Below are 24,502 nucleotides of genomic sequence, written 5' to 3'. Positions count from 1 at the left end.
GATTGTTATGTTTCTCAAACATTAAGTTTCTATAGGGCTTCATATTCCCAGAGACTGCAGAACTTTTAAGTGGGAGAAAAACATTATGGAAGTGACCATATTTAAAGTCAAAGTGCTAACAGATTGAGGGTGGTTTAGCTAAAGAACTGTAGCTACTTCACAACATACCCTGTATCAGCCACACCATTCCAGCCATTTCTTTTGACTTGTGGAAAACAAATTGAAAGACGATGCTCCTGGACCAGATCTGCTCCTCTCCTGCCACTGAAAATTCCAGAGCAGGTGCCAGCATGAGAAGCAGCAGCTTTTTATCCAGGGTCATCTCCAAGAGGAAGAATTATAGGACGGCACAGTCAGCACAGCATGCTAGTTTCCTGTTCTCAAGTGTAAAGGGTGTTTCCAGGTTGATGGCAATGATTTCTTGAGGAGCTCAGATATGAGCTTCTCAAGAAAAAACCTCACGTGTCTTTGTCCTATGTGAGACTTGAAACAAAGCAATATTATTTGTGAGATAAATGCTAATCGTTCATCAGAAAATTCCAAATTCCAAAATCTTTTGACTCTGAGCTGATGGAACGTGTACATTTGGATTTATAAAAGCAGAGAGAGTTTTTTACTACAGGATATTTCTTTTTGCCCTTAAAATAGCAATTCAAGACAAAATAAAATTTCTTACATTCTCTCAAACTTCAGGAAATCATAAACTGCTGTCTTTTGGGGATTTTTCTTTTGTTGTTCATGTCTCACATTTCAGCTCTTCATAACAGCATAAACATAGTTGAAATATTAAACTTTTATTTGTGGAGACTTTAGAGCCTGGTCAGCAAAGGAGTTCTTAAATTAACTCCATTCAGCAGTCTACTGGCACAGACTCTGCTCAAATACTCTTAAACCACACTCTGCTCAAGTCTATGCTCTTCATGTTGATTCTTAAAACTAGACATTATGTGGGTCTTTCTTCTAGTCTGAGAGACCTTGCACAGATTTATCTTGATACTGGGAACCCTCACATAATTTTAGTCTCAACAAAGCTTGGGTCATGTAGAGAGGTTACACTGCACAGTGTAATTTTCCAAACAGAAACAGGCTAATGCAAGTAAATGGTACATTTTCTTGGGTGCAAGAAGATAATTTTAGAAAGATTTCACAAGGTGGAATCTCATGTACTACCTAATTCAAATATTTCATTATTGAAAATAATTACCATGTTGCTGACTCACACCCCTTTACTGACCACGGACAAGCTTTGGATCAAGCCTCATGTGAGCCACAACTCAGAACTGTTGTTGAGCAGATAGATTAACCTCTTCTCATTGACAGCAGCATGACATGGTACAATGAGCAGGCAGTTGTTGCCTGCCAACAGGCAGAGACATTTTCTTATGATATTTAAATTGATTGCCCTCTCAAACGACCAGTTTTGCAAATGGTTGTTGCTGTCTGTGGACTTTCCTACATGGCGGTCTGAGAGGTATACTATGATAAGTCCTGTATTTTGACTTCTTACAGTTCCTATAACGGTGAGTGGGAGCAGTGATTTGCCAGGTTTTAATGCAGTTTCCCCCCACTGCCCTCCCCAGCCAGCCCTCTCCAGGAGGAGAACTGCTATGCTGCAGCAACAGCAATTCTGCCCAGGCAACAGAAACTTCTGTGAGCAACAAGGTCATGGAAACCCATGACAGTCAAATCCTTGTTTGCAGCACTAAAGCCTACAAGGTGGTGGCCACTACTACTGTTACAATGGTGTCTGTATGCCTGCTCTCCTGGAGCACAGGACTACTGTTCATGTAGGGACAGCTAGTTGTCACTTGCTATGCTAGCTTGTCGCTATTTCTTTGTTTTTTTCAATGACTTTATTTGAAGGTACTTACGGTATTACAAGATAATCTGTTTTACAGAATGTCATGGAGACCTACTGTATAAGTATACTCAGCTACCCATACTTACTCTGGTAAAAAATTCATATGAACTTTAAAAACTCTGGAGCATGTTAAGATTTCTTAGGCATTTTGTTCAAATATTATAGTTTTAAGAGGGATACTCCACTCTGTGATCACAAAAAGATGACTGAATCCAGTCTTAATGTAACTGCATTGATTTTGATGGTGCTACAACAAAGTTATATTTGATCACAAGTTTTCAAAACTAAAATTGAAAACTGAATGTCTCTTTATCAGGGCTTCAGAATGGCAAAGGAGAAAAACCTCATGGATTTTGTTCCAGTCACTGCTGCCTTTACAACTTTGTTTCAGCGCAGTTTGAATTACTCTTCTATTGAAGGTAGCATATATAATTATAAATTTGACGAGCTAGATGCTAACACAGCACCCATCTGGTCTCAGATGTACAATAAAGCTGTGCATTTCTGTCTTGACAAATCGTTATTTAATCCTAACCTGAATTGTAATTCAGCCTTAGCTGCGTGCTTTGCGTTGCTGGCCCGCTGCCTTTCTGGTTTAGAAAGGTACCTGATATGTGCCAGCAAGCTTGTTGCCGAGGTCACTTCCACTCTGGCCAACATTGTCCCTGTCACCTGAAGGCTCACACCCAGAAAAACACTCAGTGATTCATCACCACAGCCTGGAAAGGCCCAATTACCCACTCAGGGATTCCTGAGTCATGACTTTGTTGCTATTTCATCATGGGCTTTGCTCTGGATTGTAGGCAACTTCCTTTTCTCAGCTCTTTAACTCTGATGGGCCAGCAGGTATTTAACTGACTCTCTGCTACTCATTATTTACATATCCTTCCTAGATATGGGTGTATCGTGTTTGTGCATGCACGTGTGTATGTTTTAGTGACTTGCTGGCCAAATTTCTTCATGGAGTGAATCATACTCTTCTGCCAAATCATTCCTCCACCACTGTCAGCCAATGAAATCTATTTACACTATTCGTATGCAATAGCTACAAATAAGAACAGCATGGAAAGTCAGGAGGACCTTGAAGAACATAGTGACAAGATCATGTCTCTGACAGGCAATCTATACTGGAGCAATGCAAATGTGCATGCTTGGTGTCCCCCCAGTTTCTAGTGCTGATCTTCATTTGCAAAACAATGCCAGCTGTTCCCTATTTTTTCTATTTTACTTTAATCCCTATAGGGAAACCTGCTGAAGAAAAGACTCAGTAAACACAAGTAAAGGCAGAACTGACTCCATGTAGATTTCCTATGATGTGGAATATCTGACTACTTTTTCCAATGTAGTATAAACTCTCCTAATAAACCCAAATTTACTATTTCAAATAAGCTCATCTTATATAAAATCACAGAATCAACTAAGTTGGAAAAGACCTTTATGAAAAGAGTTTCAGAAGAATTTTGCACTCAGTGCATAGAAATCTTAGAAAAGCTAGCCCTTGATAGCTGCTATGGTGCATATGAGAAATGCTTTGGAGGAAGCAGCAATTGTTATACACTCTAGGAATACATATATAATTTAGATTATAATTAGATTTACATCAGGAGGAATAGATTTAGCACAGCTTTTTTTGGCAAGAGTCAACATCTTTTTCCCTAAAATCATATAGACACTATTGAGGTTGCATCCATTAGAGGCAATGAGAACAAACACCAACACAATCTGATTTTGAACCTTACCCTAATGACCTACATACCTTTAATCAACTTTCACCGCTGTGTCTGTGTGCATCTGTTTCAGACCGGGTTTATGCATAATGACAAACCGATTTTTAATAAGATGTTCAAAGCGCTTCACAATTACCTCTGCATGTGTAAGTACCTCAGTACCACCCTGATTAGCACATTACATCACTGGATCTGAACAGGAGCAAAATTCAGGATGCTTGATAAAATATTTCTTTTTCACAAGCCAGTGAAGGAAATCCAGTGTTGGACGCATCCTGAGATGATGGATGGTATCCTGCAATTAAGAGGCCTCTATTCTACAGAAAGGCATTTCCCTTTCCTACCTTCTCCACTCATCAGAACTGTGTTGCTTACTTGGGGAAAAAGAATTGGGAGGTGAAGTTATTTTTTTGAACAACACAAAGCTAAACTTAGATTGCTAAACTCCTTGTCTGCCTTAGAGTGATATGCCAGAGGGATCAGGAACTAACTGTTATCACCACATTGTTACAGAGGTGGCAAAACATACTGTAGAGACAGATGGACTCAGTCTAAGACAACTTTAATTTTGCTATCCTCTGGAACAACTGAGGACATTCCCTTGCTCTGTGTGCAATGGGTCAACTCAAATCATGCAGAAGTAAGGGCTGCTGTACTGAAATAGCTTCTCTTGTTTCTTCGGGAGAGTTGTGAAACCACTTCATGCTGGACCTAAAAGCAATCCTCTTTGCTGTGCCCCTAATGCTTCTGTCTAACATAAATTATTAAAACCCACACATGGGCATTAACATACGACAGACATGTCATACAGCTTTGATTTGCTGTACTTTTCTGCTCGGTATCCCAAGCTGCTCACTGGAGATTGTATTTCCTGAAAACTGGTTCCTACATTTTTTATCTTGGCACAATACATCATAACCAGGAGTATCAGCCCCTTGCACGCTATGCAGAATCCGTTGTCAGGCCACCTGCCCCAATCTCAGCAGATCAGAGCAGTCAAAGCAGCCTGGCATGCTGAAAATGTGCCGTTAAGACTGCGATTGTGTTATTTGCGAAAGAAGTGCTGTATCTTTGATGAAATAAACCTTGCCACAACTGTCAGCACTCGCTAGATCTGCTGGAGCACGGCTGTAATTACCACATTTATTCTTAGAAGCAGGTGATTATGATTATTGACATGTTAAGCAATTGACATGTTAAACATTCACCTTAAGAGTTAGATTTCCTTTTCCACTGAAGAACTGAGCATGTTTTTTGTTTGACAGAAGACCCACAAATACTTAGGGATACCACTCTTCTGGTATCTAAGTCCTAAGACAAATGGCACCCTATATAGTAGGAAGCATTTTCAGATCTTTCCAAAATTGCATGCCCATGCCATGCTGATATGAATTTCTTTGAATTCAGGTACGGCGGTGATCACATTTTGTGTTTGAAATGGCATAATTCCCTTCACCCTGACTTTTTTTTCTTTTCTGGCTGCATTCTCAGATTTCCTCAGACTCTATACTTTGTTATGCGGTTTAAAAGTTTTGGAAAGCCATTTTCCTCTGATTATGTAGAGTGCAGATTATAGTGAAAACACTACAGACAGACCTATACAAGGTCTGAAAAACATCAGTTGCACAGAAGGCCAGCTGGAAAGGAAAAGCTGAGTTACAGGAAAAGCAGCTGTATTTGATCTGATGGTCAAGGGGGACAGCAATTTCCATCTTGGATGCAAGGAAACAGAAGTATTTTTGGATAAAAGTTACAACATGTGTTGTCTGAACACTGGAGACCCTTTAAATAGATACTGAAAGTATCAGGGTATCAGGTAATAGATACGCATTTAAATGCATCCTAAAAATGGCAAGAGTTTCCTGGTTTTGCTCAATCAAAATGTTTCATATTTCATTTGGTTTTGATGTCCAGCAATTGATGGTTTTAATCAGATGCATGCAGCTGGATCTGACTCGCTTCAGACCAACATTTTCCATTTGCCTCACATTAGTCACTTTTAGGAAAGATCAGCTTTCTGGGACTTCAGACCATTTGTTCCAGGGTCATCTTTTACTGACATTGGGTCTGTTTAGACAGAGGCTTTTTGACACAAATATTGCGTAAAGCATATATATAGCACAACACCCTCCGTGACTGTCAGCTCAGTGACAGAACTGGATGCTTCTGCAAAACAAAGCCAGGAAACAATCAAAAGTATCTTGGAAGAAAAAGGCAGGAGGACAAAGAAGTAACCTTTTAGTTGCCTCATGTCAGGGCCACAAATACAAGCAACCTAGCTTTATATAATTCAAGCATCACACTATTCCCTGACATATTAACAAGATGCATATGTTATACATTAAAAACATAAAGCAATAAAGTTTTTAAATTTTATCTACACATCAAATGGCACTGTAAGAAAATTATTTCCAATATCACCATTCACTGCATTTTAAGGCCTATTGCTCTTTCCATGAGCAACTCTCTTGCTGAGGGTGTATTTCAGTTGTACAAGCTTCAATCTGGACTGTAATCTGGCATCAAACCATCTGGATCCATAACACTATGCAGTGTTTTCAGAAGAGCTATGTTCATTTATCGTGTTAACACTGTAACACATTTTCCTCTCCTTGTGCTGTCACAAGGGGTGGCCAAGCAGAGTGCTCAGTATTTGGAAGCAAAGTGGATCTTGGTGTCTCATGAGTTCCCTTGTCCTCAGATGTCTCCAAACCACGGAGGCTGGAGGAGTGCCACAACGTGCTCCACCACCAGCCTTCTATGGGTGCACACAAACCCTCTCCCTCCTGAGGTACAGCCGTCTGGTGGTCCCAGGGGAGGCTGTCATGCCATAGCACGCTAAGCCCGAGGTGGTCCTCTCCTGCCCAGCCATGTCAGCCTTGGGGCCATGCTCCTCCATGCAGCACAAAGCAGCTGCAGTGCCGGAGAGGATCTGGCTCTGCAATTTACGGCAGAAGTGCACACTGAACTCCTTTTCAGAGCACCAGGCACAGACAGACGGGGTTGTGTTCACTCGCACACAAGTGAGTATTTATTTGGTCTTCTGCAGACTGTCTCTCTTGCAGGCGCCCGCCTCTCAGCTTTCTGTCTCCTGGAGCAGGAGAGAAAACACAGGAGCAGAAGCCAAGGACTCCTGAATTCCAGTTCAGCTGCTGGTATTGACTCATTGTTTGGCCTTACTTAGTCATTTAACCTCTCTGCCTTTAGTTCTCTTGCTGAAAAAGGACAAAGAAGCTGGATTTGACTAGGCAAGACAGCTCTCCCCAGGAAACAAATGTGGAGGGGAGCGTTTTGCAGAGCAGAAGCAGCTCTCTCCCCAGGGCAGCCAACGCTCAACAGGGCAAAGTGCAAGGGGCAGAGCTGGACTGTGATGTGTAGTACACCACGGCTAATCTTTAATCTCTGAAAAGTATTTCCTGAGCTCCAGTAGTGCAGCTCCCTGCACCTGGCATAATGTAGACACTGAGGTATTCTCTGTCGCCCAGCTGTAACAAAGGAAGTCACGGTTTATCTCTGCTTACCAAAAGTTTAGAGAGGGTGGCTGGTTGCCACATGCCCCTTGGAAAGAGGTCACAGAAGATGCTACAGGTAGGACCAATGAGCCAAGCTTTGGACACAGAGAGGTATTTGGAGGAAGAGACCAGTTCTGCCTCAGAAAATACCTGAGTGTCCTTGCTAACAGCGATGGACCTTGTGGATACCCATCATAACACCAACAAATCTACTGCATGAGAGACTAAAAGTAGTGCTGCCTGAATGGCCAAACCAATACAGAATTAAGATCTGAGTCAGTGCGTTGTAGCCTGGAGATGCAAAATTTCATGGTAAAATTTATATTCCATGGCCTTTGGTAAGGGTTCTTCACTGCCACGTGTCCCACACATAATATGACTATATGACTAGCAGTATCATGTCATGGTTTTATTATTAACAACAACGAAGATTCAGTATGGGTTTTGTTTTCTTTTTTTCTAGGTTTTAAAACTCTGACATGGTGGCATTTCTTCCTCAGTCATAAAAAACAAGGCCAGAACTTGTCATTTATCATTTGGCTGCAGAAGCTGAAGCTTAGCAAAGCCACCCAATGGCTTTTGAAAAAAGCATGAAAGCTGGCAACACAAGAATCTGCCAACACAGGCACTTGCCAATATTAACAGATAGAAGAGATAGGAAAATATTTCAAAGCACTAGTGAAGAAGCTGAAATGCTCTTTAACTGAGGGGTGTCTTTATTTATCAGTTCAGCCAGGATGAAGATGAACAGGGAGCTACGCAGTTCTGGCCAACACAGCTGAGCCTGAATATCTGCCAGGGCACCAACTGACCAGCTGCTTTGTAATTCCTATTGCTCTTGGAGGAAGGCAGCAATGAAGCACCCAGCAAAGGCAGAAATCAGAACCTGGGCACGTGTGCACCCTCACAGAGCACCATCCATAGACTCCCATCCACAAGGCAAGGGGCTGTGCTAAGGGCTTGCCCTGGGGAGGAAGTGCAGTTGGGGTGAGCCAGGAGCAGAAGAATTGACTCCTTTTTTCATCCCCCAAAGAGGTCAAGCAGAGTTCAGAAGAAGAAACTCAGTCCAGTAAATTATCCAATCCAGTTGGCTTTGGAAGGCTTACTTAAATTCCCTGCTCCAACATGGCCTAAATTAGATGCTTCACAGGAAGTCCGCAAAGGAATTTAAGCCCCAGCCACTCATTTATGTGCCTCAACTCCTACCAAAATCACAAAAGCAGGTAGAAGGTGCCTACCATCAGAGCTGGTCTTTACTACCTGGGTGTGACTGCGCTGGCAGAGAAGCAAAAGCGCAAGCAGTCCATCTTCAGGACTTGAAGGGAGGTGACTAAAGAGCGCAACCACACTTAGCACCCCAGCACATGGCCACAGGCAGACTGAGCACATGTAAGGTGAAGCATGCCATTAACCAGTCCGCCAGCGTGTACCCTGCGCTAGTTGCAAGAACACAAACTGTTCAGACACGAGTGACAGGTACTGTACCAGCACCCCAGACAAAAGTAACACCCGCCCCAACAGCTAAATATCCCAAGGCAGCTGCAGCTCAGAGAATTGAAAGGGGGGAAAGTTCCTACACAGAAGCATAGAGCCCACTACCAGCTCTTGTGAAGACCAAGGTTTTGCCACTGCTCAGAAAGGTTACTCTGGTATATCAGTTATCGCCCCAGCAAGGGACTGTGGTACACTCTGCCGGTGGAGATCTCATCCCTTAACTTCCCCCAGGCCTGTTTTTGCAGGAATGATCTGGTCTTAAGTAGCATTTCAGAGCTCACATTTTAACAAAGAAAAGCCAAAGCATGCTGATTAAGAACCTGATTAAAAGGTATTTCAATGACTAATACGTCACATGGAGAGAGAACTCACTGTCTGTTTCACAATAGGGTATGGGCAAGCTGTTCTTCACAGAGGCTATACTGCACTGAAGTGATTTAATTAATACTGTGCCTGCAGTAATGGGTTACATGCATTAAATCCCATGAATTTTACATGAAAAATCACACTTCATGCTATCCTATAAATTCATATACTCATATCAAATACACACATAATTATATGAAACAACCTGCAATCTGGAATATGAATGTTGTCCAGCCTCATGCAGAAGGGCATTCTGCTTCACAGTGGGTTTGCAATCTGTTAGGATTCAGGTTGGCTCTGAAGTGGTAGTTACTTAATAGAGCTTAACATTTGGGAAGGCAGTAATTGCACATGGTCAGGCTGAAGAAGGAGAGGACAGCAAAAAGTCTGGCAGAAAACTGAAACTTCAGACTCAAAAGTAAAGCAAAATGGGGTATATTAGTGATACTGCCTTGTTAATCTGAGGTTCTCTGTTGCAAATACACCCTGAGAAGACACAACATATACCAACTGCACCTTTAGAAGACAGAATATATAGCATGATCAACCCCTTTTTAGTGTCTATAGCTTGTCACCCAGAGAAGGCAGAATCCAAAATACTTTAATTGTTAAATAAGTGAGCATGGCTTTCTTTACTGTCTTTACAGAAAGCCTGAGCGTTTCTTCCACAGCCTGCAGTGATCAGTCTTGGCCAATCCTTCTTGCCCTTCTGATCAGGAGGTCTTATTTCACTAAAAGAAGGCACAAAGGGAGAGAAAAGGAAAAGCATGGGCTTAATTAAAGCTCTCTGGAATACAAGTACATTAGCTGGAACCCCTGTGGGTTTACAGAAATATACCCTAAAAGCAAACAACCTATCAGAGGCTGAGCACAGGGACTGAGTGATAGATACTGGCTTCTGCCACTGCTGCACAAATATCAGGATGCCAAAAGTCAAAATGACATGCACAGTGACATTGCAGCTTCCTGTGCAGGCACTATGAAAGTGTCATGTAAGAAATAATCTGTCCACTTTATGGTGAAAGGTACTCTATGGAGAGCTTAATGAATGTACTCTCAGCCTCTGCTGACAAGGTTTAAATGCACACTTTGATGGTTAAAGTGTCGCAGTTAATTTTATTGCCAGGCAGCTGCACAAAAAGACCCCCCTCTTCACCTCTGCAGCCCAGATAGCATAAAAGGAATTTTGATAGAGCTTGCCTGGGGGCAAATCTCAAGAACAGAGATTAAGGTTTAACACTTGTTTTTTCCCTAAGTAACTTAACTGGATGCAAGTCTTGGGAGGACTCTTTCTGGAGACATCTCAGGGGGTCCTGAGCTTTGCTTCTGAATGGGAAGAGCTGAGAAAGCTGTATATGATCTGCAGGGGCTGCTGCTCTCAAGAACTGGCTCTGCATGTGTCTATCTGTAAGCAAATTTCAGCAAGCCTAAATTCAGTGATGAACTAGTACCATAAACAAACCTTGGACAAGCAATGCATGTATTTGCTTTACCTCAGAAGGCAACGGGAAAACCCCCAACAAAACAATAAACCAAAACACAAACCAAACACCAAAAAGCCCCAAACCCACAAACAAAAAAAGAGATATAAAATGGAGGGACTAAAGTTTAAAAAATTATTTTTAGGGAGACAATGTGTATTGAGTTAGGGGAACTCACTACCACATGTATCACAGGTGCCAAGATCTCAGTAGGAATCAAAAGCATTGGAAATTTCTAGGGATACACAAAACCACCTTTTTTTTTTTTTTTTAAACAAAAAATGGACTCCATCATCTTGGATGTTATTAAATGGCTACAAATCATCAGGCTTCATATCTCAAGCCAGCACGTCCTGGAAGCGATTATATCCTCACTGCTCATGAAAGGATGTAGTGCATCTTCCTCCTGGCCATTGCAAACAAATGTGACTGGTTGGTCTAGTTCTATGCTGTATTTGTCATTAAGCCTAAAGAAGAGGCAAAGTTTAAATTTGTAACTTATAGTAACACACAGTTCTACTTCTGAAACTTGCTCTGACTTCCAATTCTGTTACTGGTACAGAGACATCTCAAACTGATTAAAGTATCCTGATTAATAAAGAAATTAACCACTTTCAGGAACCTTTTTATATGAAATCAGCCCTGACTCAATTACCTTAAATGATTTACTAGGACATTACAAGATGCCACCTCTCCTGCTCTCAGGGAATTAAATCAGAATAAATACTTACATTCAGTTTGTTTTGGACAGATCTGATCCCCTAGTTGATTTTTAGGGAAGAGGACAATGCTATTCTTCAAAATGTTTCTACATGACAACTTTTTAATTTTAATGAAAGAGCAAGATAAAACCTGATTTTTTTCTGAAGTTTGCTGAAATTAATTTAGGAAAGGTCTTTGCTATTTACTGTCATTTTCAGTAGGAAAGAAGTTATTAAGTTTTGGTTTAGTAAGGTAATTTATATAGAGCAAATGCTTCAGAATGAAACAGAATTCACTGAGCTGCTGGCATCTTTTCTTGTTCATTCGGGCACTGGGAGAGTGGTTGCAAGCCAAGCAGATACAGCTGGTCCTCATTCCCCAGTGTCTATTGTAGGCATGTATCACTGCCAGCTGCTGACTGAAGTCACAACTCCTCCTCTCTTTTCAATATATTATCTTTTTAAAATAACCCAAACAATCCATCAATAATAATAATAATAAAAGCTAGAACCTGGAAAATTGTCATTCAAATTTCAATATGATTTAAAATGGCCTGAAAATAACATGTATCTTCCACTCAAAGTCGTAGTAATTTTAGCTAACATGAAGACATCTGAATCATCTTGAAATGTGGGTTGAAAGGACAGAAGGAATAAGACTCCATTAAGGATATAGACCTATGTACCATGCAGAAATGCAGACCACAGAAAGTACTGGTTTGCATACTCTTAGGAGGTAATAATGAGGATCTAGAAGACAAAAAACAAGGACAGCTACAGCACAGGCATATTTTCAGCTCTGGATAACCATGAAGATGTGGGAGGAGTCATAGTTATTGGCATACTTGGCCTACTTTGAAACTTGCTCTCTACATTGGCGATGGTCAGATCTAGATTTCAAGGGAAGGAAGTTGGAATACCACTTGTATTTGCTTTTCTATTTTGCATCTGCTACGGCCAGCCTTAGCATTAAGACAAGAGCATTTTATCACTGCTTCTCAATTCTCTCAGGACAGAAGTCTGTCAGACATTAGTGAATATAGTTGATCTATGCCAACAATGAGATATACTTATTCAGGCCACAGTCCAAATATGAAAAGTCAGAATATTTACTCTGCTCTTCCAACCCTATGTGCTTAAAAAAGGACTCTAGCTTGCATGGTCACTGCTTTGAACTACCCTGGCAGCACTAAAAGGCTCTAGGTGCAACATCATTGCAAGGTCTCCACACTGCAGAAGAAAACTCCAGTGGTACCATGACTGTGTAGCATCTGCACTGTGTTCCCCTTGGATGAGGAATCCTAGATCCTTGTACCCTGACAGCTTTTTACTGCTGCACTGTATTCCTTAAGATATAATCAGCGAAGCCCGGGCTGCTGTGATGTATAGGGCATCAACCTGCTACTCACAGGGCAGCAAAACTCGTATGTGTCACTGGCTGGGGCAGCAGAGAGTTTAAAGTCACTTTTGTACCGTCTCCCACCAGAGCTGCACCATCTAGCCTATGATCATCATGTAGGACTCACTTTTTTTGCACTGTGGTATAAGCAATAAGGACTCCATAAACACTGTTCCAGGATCTAAAAGGTGGCAGCAATATGCCTCAGAAAAGTACTTCCTTGATGCCTTGGAGAGGCAGCTGGGGGACGAGAGACAAGATTTAGCATTCAACATCTTGGCATGTTTGAACCCCTGTGCAAGTCTCAGCAACCTGAAGAACAGATTTATAATGAAGTCAACAGAGCTGCACTGAGATCCTCTGAACCAGGGCTGCAATCTGTCCCCACAGATTCTCAAAGAGCAGGGACAGGTTTCAGCTCAGCTGCCTACACCAAAGACACTGGAGAAACATTGCCTGGAACAGTCTGGCAGAGCCAAAGGTTTTCAGTTCTGTTCACAGACCATGAAAATAACTGCTCCCCTTTTTCCTAGTGACTGATACCATCCCTGTGACAGTAACAGCCATTTGTTTCTTACCAAGGTAATAAATCTAACAGAAATTTAAAAACTGGGCTTCTTTTAAGTCCAATGCAGCAACCACAGCAGCAGCCATCAAAAGTAGTTCATAATTTCTTTTTTTCTGGACTACTAAAGTTCAAGAGTTACTAAAGTTCAAAAATTGTAGGTAGCCTGAGAAACAGAATTTGGAAAGCATTAGACCTCATTCTCTTGATACTTTCTCTATCATTAGTTCTCCCTGTTAGCATCTAACACATGGCTCAAGTTATCACAAACTTTCTTTCAGCAGTGAAATACAGGAAATGTATTCCACCTGAGAAATATAATGCCACTTGCACATAGTAAATACATAGGGTAAATGCCTGTGTGAAAAATACTTGATCCATGACATTTCCATAATGCAGTATACTTAAACCACATCACAGTACAGTTACTCCATGAACCTAGAACACCTGGGGACTGCAGAAGATGATAAACCTGAACCCCAGAATTCTCAAATTCAAAATCACTGGTATGTGTTAGCATTGTAGTAAGCGCATTTAACTAAACACCACTCTTCTCTGGGGAGAAAGGGAGGGAGCAAGAAGCCAGATTTTACGTATGAGGAAACAGAAGATTAAGCAAAATTGCTTTTCTGCCTGGGAACTGCATCTTTGTACTTTAACACAACATTAGTTCCCAAAATTAACCTAACCAGTTTGTAGAACATTTGGTACAATAAACATGATGACAATAAACAACTTGCAAGTTAGCGATCCAGCTTCCCGAGTCCTATGACTCAGTCACTAACCGTAGGTCTGCACAGCACACTTACTCCAGATGCTTTACTGACTGAACATAAAGATTAATTAATTAGCCTATGATTACTGCGCAGATGTGCCTTACATAGTTCCCAATCTTCCAGAAAACCATTAGTACTACTGCCTTCTATTTAGAACAGGGCTTTCACTGCTTTCCAATTTACAACCTGAAAGATCATGAGGTTTGAGTGTTTGTGAAGCATCAAATTTCCATAGCAATGATCATTACAGTTTTTCTTTCTTACTTTTTCAAAATCATTATTCCCTGTGTAATCCCTAGCTTCAGCCAAGCAGCCAGTTCAGAGCTCTGATTTTTCCAGGTCAATGACATTTTGATGGGATTTCTGAGGACTTTTACTCTCACCTCTGCTCGCTGAGACACCAGTTTTCAAAGCACTTTTCTGCCTAGGGCTGAGCCTAATCAGAGCCCGACTTGCAGTCTAGGCTCTGTCTTTCATACTTTTCCTCTGTAACTATCTGTTCTTACCCCATCAACCCATTTGTAAATAATAATGGAAATTACTTTGGAAAAGACTGAACTGTTGGAAATGTAGTTGCCTGTTTAGGGCAGGAGGCACATGCACCCAAAGTTTCTTGCCTACACATCTTTCATCCACTCCTTAGAGCTCCCTTTCAAATCCTTTACATGCCCTTATAGCACTGCGTGAACCACAGCGTAAGGCACATGCTACCTGCCAGTGATGAGTAGCACCCTTCTCACCCCATACAGCCTCTCATCAAACAAATGACATGAGTAACACTGCTGAATTCAAGTTCTGTGATAAATACATGAATGCAGCAATAAACCTCTCTCACAGAAAGAAGCTGAATTTCCAGTATAGGAGGGGAGGATGCTAAGGACCCTTGTTTGTGTGCTGAGAGGAAGAATGATCACAGCTGGGACAGCTGAGCCCCAGGATGTTGCACACCAGAACAGCAGACTCAGCACTTACTGGAGCACTACTGGGGAACACTGGTATTCCCCATGACTGAGAAGGAAGCCTGAGGGTCTAACTGAACGTTATAAATCCCCAAATGCATTATAACTGGTGGGTGGCTTGAAATTCCATATTATGTTGCATTTGGCTAGGTATTTGCTATTGCTGTGATTTCATCTGAGTTGAAAGCCTGGGAAATGCTGCTTTTAAGGTCCTTTCACCAGAGCTATCAGGAAGCAGCTGCTGGAGGGTAAACTCTGTACACTGAGCAAGCAGAACGTACATGTAGAATGAAGCAGACTCCATATATCCAAATGATTTCATCACAACACATCCTAAAGAGCAGAACCATGTGCAAATAACCTCCTTACCTAGACTTAAAACAGGTATTAGTTCATCCCTGTAGAAATACAAGACATGTTCCTCCTTTTGTGCTTTCCCTATCTTCTCCCTTCTCTTCCCCCATCAGTTTCCCAACAGACCTCCATTTCTGAACAAGGTGAAGACATGACATTCATATTATACAGAGAATAAGATAATCAATGCTTGGTCAGACCATCACATAAATACCTCACACAAGTATCCCTTTTCCAGAGCACAGGATCTGCCAGGACCATATATACACAATCCATCCAGCTTGACAGCTTTTCTGAGAGCACTTTAGCTGAGAGTATCTGACAGAGATGTACCAGTGTAATTCCTCTCCTGTCACTGTGCAGCGTTGCCTTATGTAAGACTTACATGATCATTGCCAACAGGCTCTCATGAGTGAGAAATGAAGTCCTCCACAATAGCTGTGTTGTACTCAAACTTTATCACAACTGCATGATGAAGACAAGATTTCTTTCAAAGAATCATACCAGTTGTCTTAGGAATTTTGGATGAGCTGGCATAAATAGACTGTCACAATGCATCCACTAAAACTGAGTTATTCAAAATTTCCATCATGTCCCCTATGCTTTCAGGTAAGACAGCAGGATCTAAGTACTTGTCCAGCTTTTCTTCACCTCTATTGCAGGTTAGGTAAAAAAAAAATCACATTCAGTAGGATGTTCCGAATCTTCTGTAAGTTGTTCCATTAAAGACCTTTCCAAGCCCAATTAGTAAGCCTCAGAAGCCTCCAAAAATAGCTACAGTTACTCCTTTTTTACAGAACAGCTGCAGGTGTCTCATGGAAACAGTGAAGCGCATGGCTCAAGCAAGTAGAACTGGCTGGGTAGCAGTTCTGTAAAGGATATAGGGCTCAGAGTCTCAGATTTGTCTTTCCATAGGCCTTGCACCTTAGGAGGTGCTGCTGGCCTGGCAAGAGCTGGAAGAAGGGGAATGAGTACAGCCAAGAAGCGGGAGCCCCACCAGAGTGAACCAGTGGTGTGTTACCCCAAGAACACAGCTGCCAGTGCTGAGAAAAGTGGTCTGCCCAACATGCCCCAAATGGCCAGATTAATGGGAATGAGTTACCTTGCCAGAGATGCCATTTGGACACTAAGAAAATGTGTCTAATGCTGAGGCTACTGAAGCAACAGAAGATGTGAGCCTGGAGAGATTGTAAAGTCTCCTTCATTACACACTGTATAAGCAAAAATTGTTCAGGTGTTACAGAAACAGGTATTTGTATGTGTTGGGACACAGAGATGGGTGAGATGCTTTCAGGGTCCCTTCCAGCAATTTAACACTTTCAACCCATATCTTTTGCTTTCTGTGAAACATAATCAACTGCAGTACTAATACCAGCTTAACAACTTTTATGGGCCCCACACCTATAATTTAGTTTCCTCACAGTGAAAATGAGGGTTGGGAACAAAAAAAAAACCACCCTTACAAACTTCACTTCCCCATAGAGCTAAACTTTCAGTTCCCAGAGCCTAGGATGTGTGTTAAATGAGAACAAACTACTCCAACTTTGAGACTGAGAAGCTTCAAGCATTAAAAAAAACAGCTGATTTCCTGAGAGACACAAAAGCTTCTCACTTTCTTGGAAATAACAAAGGGCAAATTAAAACTCCAAATCCCAGAATTTAATGAGGGCAACATTAAAACAGTAAATGAGAGAGGACAGCAAAATGTAATAAAGGTTACTAGCTCACACGTGCATGTAACTCTCGTCACTGCAGAGTACTGATACAAACAGTATCTGCCAGGCACTGAATCACTGCTGCCTCAGATTAATGTTTTACAAGAACAGTTAAGTAAATAGGTTTACATTGATGCCAGATTACAGAATGTCATAATTAAACAAAAAAACATTAAATTTTCTGTAGGACTGACGTAGCACATCACTGAGCTCAACTGCACTGAAACAAGCAGTTATTCTGAAGGAAAAATGACAAACAACATTTGTTTTTATAATCCAGTAACTTTTAAATGCTTCGATGTAACAGTACAATTAAACAAGGCTGTTACTGTTCCCATTGCCTTCTACACCTGTGCACATAATTCTTCATCCCTGACATTACTGAACATCAAGTGATGAACACTGAACAATGATGAAAGAAAAAGATATTGCAAGCAGCAGATTTGCTCTAACACCGGGTGAATCATGTTTCTTTTTATATGTGCCTGTTCACTCAAGTGTTAAGTATTTTCTGAATTATAGAACACATAACATGGCTTCATCCCTTCTGGAAAGACAGGTACTAAATCATTTATAGGTTGAGCTGTCCACCAATCCACTTACACAAAGTACTCTGCTATCTTGAAGCTTTCAGCAGACTTCCAAATAAGCTTCAAAGGAATTACTTCAGATAAAATTCAGAAACACTGGGGAGCTGCAGAAATACACTGAAAGAAACTCTATTTTATGGCATACTTTCTTTGATCAGGAAAAGAAAATCAGGTATTAGTTGGCATTAGGTAGACATGGCTGAAAGTCCAAGCTATAGTGGACTTGCATGTGAAGAAAATCAAAGCATAAACTAAGATTGTATGGATTGTTTAGAAGGGTTTTCTAAGCAAAAAGAGACTTCAGCAATCATTCTGAGCCTGTGTGTGTGCATGTGGGCATGCATCCTCCTAATAACCTTGAAGTTACCAGAGAATGATGACAACAAGCTGCTGTATGGAGGGGTGGAGGTGGGTGTTCAGTTAATGTGCTGGAGGCAGGGCTGCCATTCAGCGAGCCTGCGGCAGGCTGGAGGGCTGACAGGGTCTCTGTGAAGTTCAACAAGGAACAACACAGAGCCCGCTGGCTGGACCACAGAAACGCCCTGCAGTGATACAGGGAGCGGCATCCTAAGGCTGTGAGAGACAGCCATGCTGCTGTGGCAAGAGCATCACAAAAACTATGAGTCTTGGGGAGGAGGCTGATACTCCAAGGCTTTTGAATGAAGAGGGGATGGCAATATATTCTTCCATCACCTAGCTCAGACTCAAAATTAGCATCTTGTCAATCTAGGAAGCAAATACAAACACTGACCAGGGTAGTGCTGACAAGGGAAGAGAATACAACACCTCACCACCAGCCAACCGATAACTCGGCCCCCAAGCCCAACCAAGCACCGACCGATACCTCCTCCAACCCTGCAGTCCCCCAGCCCTTCCGGCTAACTCCCAGTTACATCCCGGGCATGACGTGCTGTCGTATGGAATACCTCTTTGGTCAGTTTGGGTCAGGTGTCCTGTCTCTGCTTCCTCCTGGCTTCCCCTCCTCCCTGGCAGAGCATGAGGCTCACAAAGTCCTTGGCCAAACCAAAACATCGCTATCAGCTCTCTTCCCAGGCTGAAAGTCAAAACACTGCACTGCACCAGCTACCAAGAAGGAGAAACATGACTGCTACTGCTGAACCCAGGACACCTGTAAACTCCTATATTCAGTAAGGCAATTTAGAAAGACCTACAAAAGCAAAGGAAAAAAAAAGCATATGAAGTTTTCTCAAAGAGAAGATGTGACATTTGAGGCCCAGTGGAAGACTACAGACCTCAGCATCTTCCAACATAAGAACTGAACATCTGAAACTGTTTATAGATGATCCTCTCTGCAGAGAGGTGCAACTAGAAATCAAGAGAGGAACGCTACTTAATGCTCCTTTAAAAGAAACCTCCTAGTAGAAAGAACATCCTCCTTACAATAAATCGAATAACCCAAGCAGGGCAGAGCAACATTCAGAATTGCCACCTAGAAGAAGAAACTACAGGAGAAATCGTAGAGGTTAAGTATTTATGCAACTCAAATGACAGAAAAGCCCCAAACTACTTCCAGCTCCTTGCCTGAGGGAAAACTGCAACTGATTGCATTGTCCATTAGAAAAAGATTTACCATTGAACATAATGAAAGAAAACACTGCCTAAATCTGTGAGAACAGACAAAAAACACCTCTGATCTACACTATTGTCTTGGGACAGCACTTGGCTCAGCAGAGCACCTTAGTCAGACATCAAACCTGGGTATTTGTTTTATTGTTGATCTGGGTTATACATTATCTGCTATAACAGACACAGAGCATTAAAAAGCTATGTTTAAAAAAGAATATCAGACTTCCTACACACAAGAACAGTACCCTGTTCCTTTTATCTCTTACCTTGTTCAGAAATATACAGCTCGTTTAATTACAGAAGTCTACGTATATCAAGAATAATGTTTCACCAACACAGTATTTACCATTTATGTACCCCTGAAAAGGTAAAAATTAAATAAATACAAATCTTTTAAGTGGGGCTTTTAAGGTTTTGTCCTCTGAGCTGTATTTTTCAGTTGGAAGTTCCATGTCTTATCTAAAAACATGTCTTATCTAAAAACACCATCTAAACACAAATACCCCAAATTCTGATTTCACACACAGACACACATATGCTTGTATTTCTAAATTAGCTGCAAACTGTAAAATTAATCTTAATAACTAATAATTTTACACTGCATGTTCCTTACTGCATGTTAGTACTCAAACATTTTAGTTACATAAAACTGCCTAATTATAACCCTGGAGAATAATTTGAAAAGCTCTTTTTTTTTTTTTTTTTTGAGTGATACTATTCTGTAAACCATAACAGGTCAGCAAGCAAGAACCAGCACCTGGTTCCTACTTACCAGTCCACTTCAGAGCAATGGTCAGACCCAGCTACCAGTCAGCATGGGCTGTGCAGATGAGCAGCACACAATCTTGCAGCTGGGAACAGATAACCTGCTGGTTACCACAAACCACAGAGCAGGAATACAAAAGTCATTAGTCTCGGGTATGGTTGAGTCCCTGGATGGGGAAAGGGAGAAAATTGCTTTTTGTGTCAGAGATAAGCCCTCCTTTTTGTCTTTTTTCCTTTTTTTTTTTTTTTTTTATGAGAAATAAACAAAATCCAGCTCCAGAAAAAGCATGAGAGAAATTTCTGTTTTCAGACTGATTACTTACAGTGTGTTCCAGTACAGAATTCTGGGTATGAACAACATCAAGAATACACAATGTTTATAATTCAGATGCTCAAGCACTGATAATATGAATAGCATGCTGGGTCAACAGCTAGTATCTAGAGTAAGGCAAAACGCTAACAAGTTGTAATTTTCAGTACTGTACACATGCTTAGATTGCAGACAAATATCATGAATCATATAGCAGGCTTCGTGCAGCATCCCCACTTTCATTTTCCTCATAACATATATGCAGTGCTTCTGTCACTGTACTGGTGCTATTAACAACTTGTTCCTTTGTATCTCGGTGGAAAGACACTAAAATAAAGACTTTGAGGTTATGTCTTTAAACTTCTATTGCTTTATATTCCCACTAATACTAGTAACCACAGACAAGTATCAGTTTGTATGAATGTGATATTACTCATATGAGACTATGTAACATCTAACACATATTTCTATTTAATGCAATCTAATGTTCTTTCCTTACAGTCAGTGAGAGAAATGCATATCTTTAAGATATTTTATGTATGTATTCTAATCAGTTCTGTTCTCTTTAATTACTCTTGGAAGAATATGTTAATAAAATTCTGTAGGATACTATTGTCATTACAGCCAGTGGAAACGTGTAGGAAAAAGAAATGCAACCATCAGTCCCAAACCATTAATTCATTCCTCAGGCATCAGGATCACAAATCATTATATGTTAAGAATGTAGGATCAGAGCAACTGACTATTGAGCAGCTAGGAGAGGAACGAAATCTGCTGTAATTCAGGAACAACAGGAATAATACATTCTTTAAACTCCTCAAATAAATCTGCATAAATTAAAACAAAGCCTTACCAGCAGAAACCATCTCTTTATAATAATTCATGTTAAGGCTGATGAACTAATGGAACTGATATGCACAAGAACTCAAGCCCTAAGACTTCCAGAAAGCAGGTTGTCAGAGTGAGTGGGGAGTTTACACACGTACTGGGCACAGTTAATGCCTTCCTCATGTAAGAATTATTATTTTTTTGATTGTAATATAAGGAAACATCCCATAAATTCACAAAAGCTGAGTTTGACAGACACTGCATATTTTGATACTTATTTTTTAAAGGAAGAGCACACCTTCAGCATTATGAACCAGAGGAACAATACAAGTTTGTTAGGATAGATTTCCCGATGGTTACATCTATTTTCACAAGTAGTGAGTTTGGTATGCACATATTTCTGTACCAAGACATTTGGTGCTGACAAATCGAAACTTGATATCCACACTGTTTGTGTCTTTTAAGGATAGAAACTTTGGACTAGCTCTAGTCAGGCCCTGTTAGCATTTGGATTGCACTAGGTATGCTGCTGGAACCTCTCTTCAGGTTTATTTTGTATTTAAAAGAAGTCTAGTTTGCATTAGGAGACTGCTCCATAATATGAGCTGAAGTGCTAAGCAGAGATAACAGGAAAATTAATTTCAGAGTGTTTTAAAATACTAATGTGGATACATACAGAACCAAAGGCCAGAAGACATTCAGACCCAGGCATGTAGTCAGAGTTCTGGATATAAGCGTTGCCCATATATGCCTTTCCTATAACTTATTTTATTCTGTCAACACTAATTTTTAATAATACCTTCTTTTCAGCCTGGTTTCCTATGCAAGTGCATGGTCAGTGTGTGTCTCTGTCTCCACACCCCTAAATAAGAATGTATTTCAATCAAATTACATAGAAAGGTCTTGAAAGTAAAAAAACCTTGTGCTTTTCATGAAAAGGAGCAACTGAGACACTCCTGTTCCTGTGTGCCTCCCATGCCCTCCAGGAAAACTCCCTGGTGAGCTCAATGACAGCCTTGGTTTCAAGAACATCCCACATGAAAGAGCAGTAGGAAGCTGGGCTTGTTTTGTTGCAGGCTGAGGGTTTCTCAGGACCCACAGAAGGAATTGGTGCACCAGGGTGCTGGTAATCACAAAGGAGGGGGTGACCAAGGGGGTAAAGGCTAACTCAGATCCATCTGCCTGCCAGACTGGAGGATCCTGAACTCATTTGCCCCAGCATTTTCTGAGGAGATGAGGAAACAGGAGGATGGAATATAAAGGTTGCCCTAAAATGGAAACCAGGAAATTTCTCTGCTTCTCTTTGACATCAGAATCTGTAATCTAGAGCAAGTCATCTCATACCAACTGCACCAGTTCTATTACTATTGTGCTGTGAAGTCTTGTGACACAAGTACTAAAAAATAGTGTGGGTTTGGTTTTTTTTTCCCAATTTGTGTAAACTGTTTTTAGCATTCCTGACTCATTCTACCAGAAGTTTGACTATTAAATAAATAAAAAAGGTATGTTGTATTACAGAATATTGATTTAGGGATGGAACAGGATTTTAATATTTGGTATAGGAGAAAAAATGTTCAAGAGTAAAACAATATTAGAAACAGCTTCTACTCACGTAATTATGGAATAAATCATTAACCTTGTTTTCTTCTGCAAATGTAACTATAATAAAAGACATTGTGAATATGAAAACTGTCACTCTGCACTGTTCTTTAAATATTTCAATAGAGATGAAAAACCATATAGCTAATAAAATAATACTAAGTACATAAACCTGCTATTGATTTAAAGATTAAACACCGTTTGTGTTCCAAAAGGATTTTCAATTAAAGTTTTCATAACCTGTGGAAACTCTCCAGAACCTTGTTTTTCACTTTAATTCAGGAAGGAAACCAAATACATAAAAATGCGTGCAGAAACTTAGCCAGTTGGTCAGCACTGCTGAGCATGCTTTTAATTATCTGTGACCTACCTAGAAGGAAGCTTCACACTTTGTGAAAAGATAGAAAAAAGAAAAAAACCCAAGCCAACCCTGCTGTGGCTTTGGCCAGGAACTCCACCCTTCCTATTCCAGCCAACAGCCACAATCAGCTGCCACACTACACCAAGGCAGTGCCGATGAACTAAAAAACCAATAACCAATTTTTTTTTTACTGCAACAAAAGCATGGTTCACCTGCAAACTACGTGTGCTGGTTTGGGCTGGGGTAGAGTTAATTTTTTCATGGTAGCTGCTATGGGGCCGTTTTGGACTTGTGCCAAGAACAGTGTTGTAACACAGGGATGTTTTAGTTATTGCTGAACAGTGCTTGCGCACAGTCAAGGCCTTTTCTGCTTGCCACCCCTGGTGACAAACTGTGGGAACCCTTTGTGCCCTACTGCTTATTCTTCTGACAGTGTAGGAGGCTCAGGAAATGAGTCTTAGAACTTTAACACTTAGCTACCAAAAACCTCATGCTTTGTGAACATTTATGCAACAGGAGTCACCTACTTGTACCCTTCACACAAACACTGCTTTAACTACAGTGCCACCACCTTGCCTGAACTTTCCATCATTCTGTGAAGTTCATTCCCTAACAAGTACAACACTCAAATTGTCCACTTTATCTTCTACCTCCCAACCTGCTGTCCCCAGTGCAGTCAGATCCCTGCAGCTTGCTGTGGACAGACTATAGAGCATGACACCAAAGCGTCACACAATACTTTTGAGCCTCCTAAATTCATATCCTTTTCTCAATTGTACAGGGTGCTTTCAAGAAGAGCTCAAGAAAGGCTCCAGAAAGGCTCCAAGCATTCTCACACCACAGACCACTCAGCCAATTTGACCAAGATGGTCCCTCTCCGTCCTTTCTGTAACGACACCTAAACGCGTGCAGGTTAAGTCCCAGCAGCTGTTACCAGCTTCAGGTTTGGGAAGATTTAAATTATAGACGGGTTAAAATTAGCTTTGTTTTTCCAAGTTTTCAGAAGAGGCAATGTAGCTGAAGATGGGAAAGATATAAAATACATCAAGGTAACACCGACATTAGTGTTTTATTGTCAGTGGAACTGACTTCAGTATACACTGCAAAGTAAATGTATCTCTGTGGGACAGATCTTTTTGGTTTGTAAATTACAAAGTTTATGTAGCCTGTAGTCTTAGTACCTATTTGCACACCAGTCACAGAAGCTCTGGCTGAATTGCAGATTTCATGACCAATTGGTGAGAATACTCCTTAGGAAAACACTCTTAGTTAAAGATGAGCAAATTTAACGAAGGTACCACCAAGAAACACAGAACCCTACTACACCATTAACTTTCTCAGTGCAATAGCATTGAGGTATGGAAATATAGAATGCTAAAACAATGATCAGTACAGAAATGCAAAATGCTAAAGCAATTACCATTTTTAACATGGTCAATATCTTAAGCTTCCCATCAATTTCAAACAGACCAAACTTTCACTTTATATTTACAGAAGTATTTTCAACACAGAAGTAGGAAAATATATTAGGGGAGAGGAGCTTGAGGGCAGA

At 40.9% G+C, this 24,502-nt stretch overlaps 1 protein-coding gene across 1 annotated transcript in view; it reads right to left on the bottom strand.

Annotated features, from left to right (window-relative positions):
• The window catches only part of SNX9 (sorting nexin 9), a 95,148-nt gene extending 75,269 nt beyond the window's left edge, over positions 1-19,879 (bottom strand). Inside the window, exon 1 of the mRNA XM_057406598.1 lies at positions 19,860-19,879. The gene's annotated coding sequence lies outside the window, so the exon portion shown is untranslated. The remainder of the gene's footprint in view (positions 1-19,859) is intronic.
• Positions 19,880-24,502: the final 4,623 nt, after the last annotated feature.

The sequence above is a fragment of the Pezoporus wallicus genome, unplaced genomic scaffold (assembly GCF_028554395.1).
Source record: "Pezoporus wallicus isolate ANWC-B61680 ecotype Strahan unplaced genomic scaffold, APGP_CSIRO_Pwel_v1 contig_3817, whole genome shotgun sequence".
NCBI classification, from domain to species: domain Eukaryota; kingdom Metazoa; phylum Chordata; class Aves; order Psittaciformes; family Psittacidae; genus Pezoporus; species Pezoporus wallicus.
This window is presented reverse-complemented; position numbering and strand designations above follow the sequence as displayed.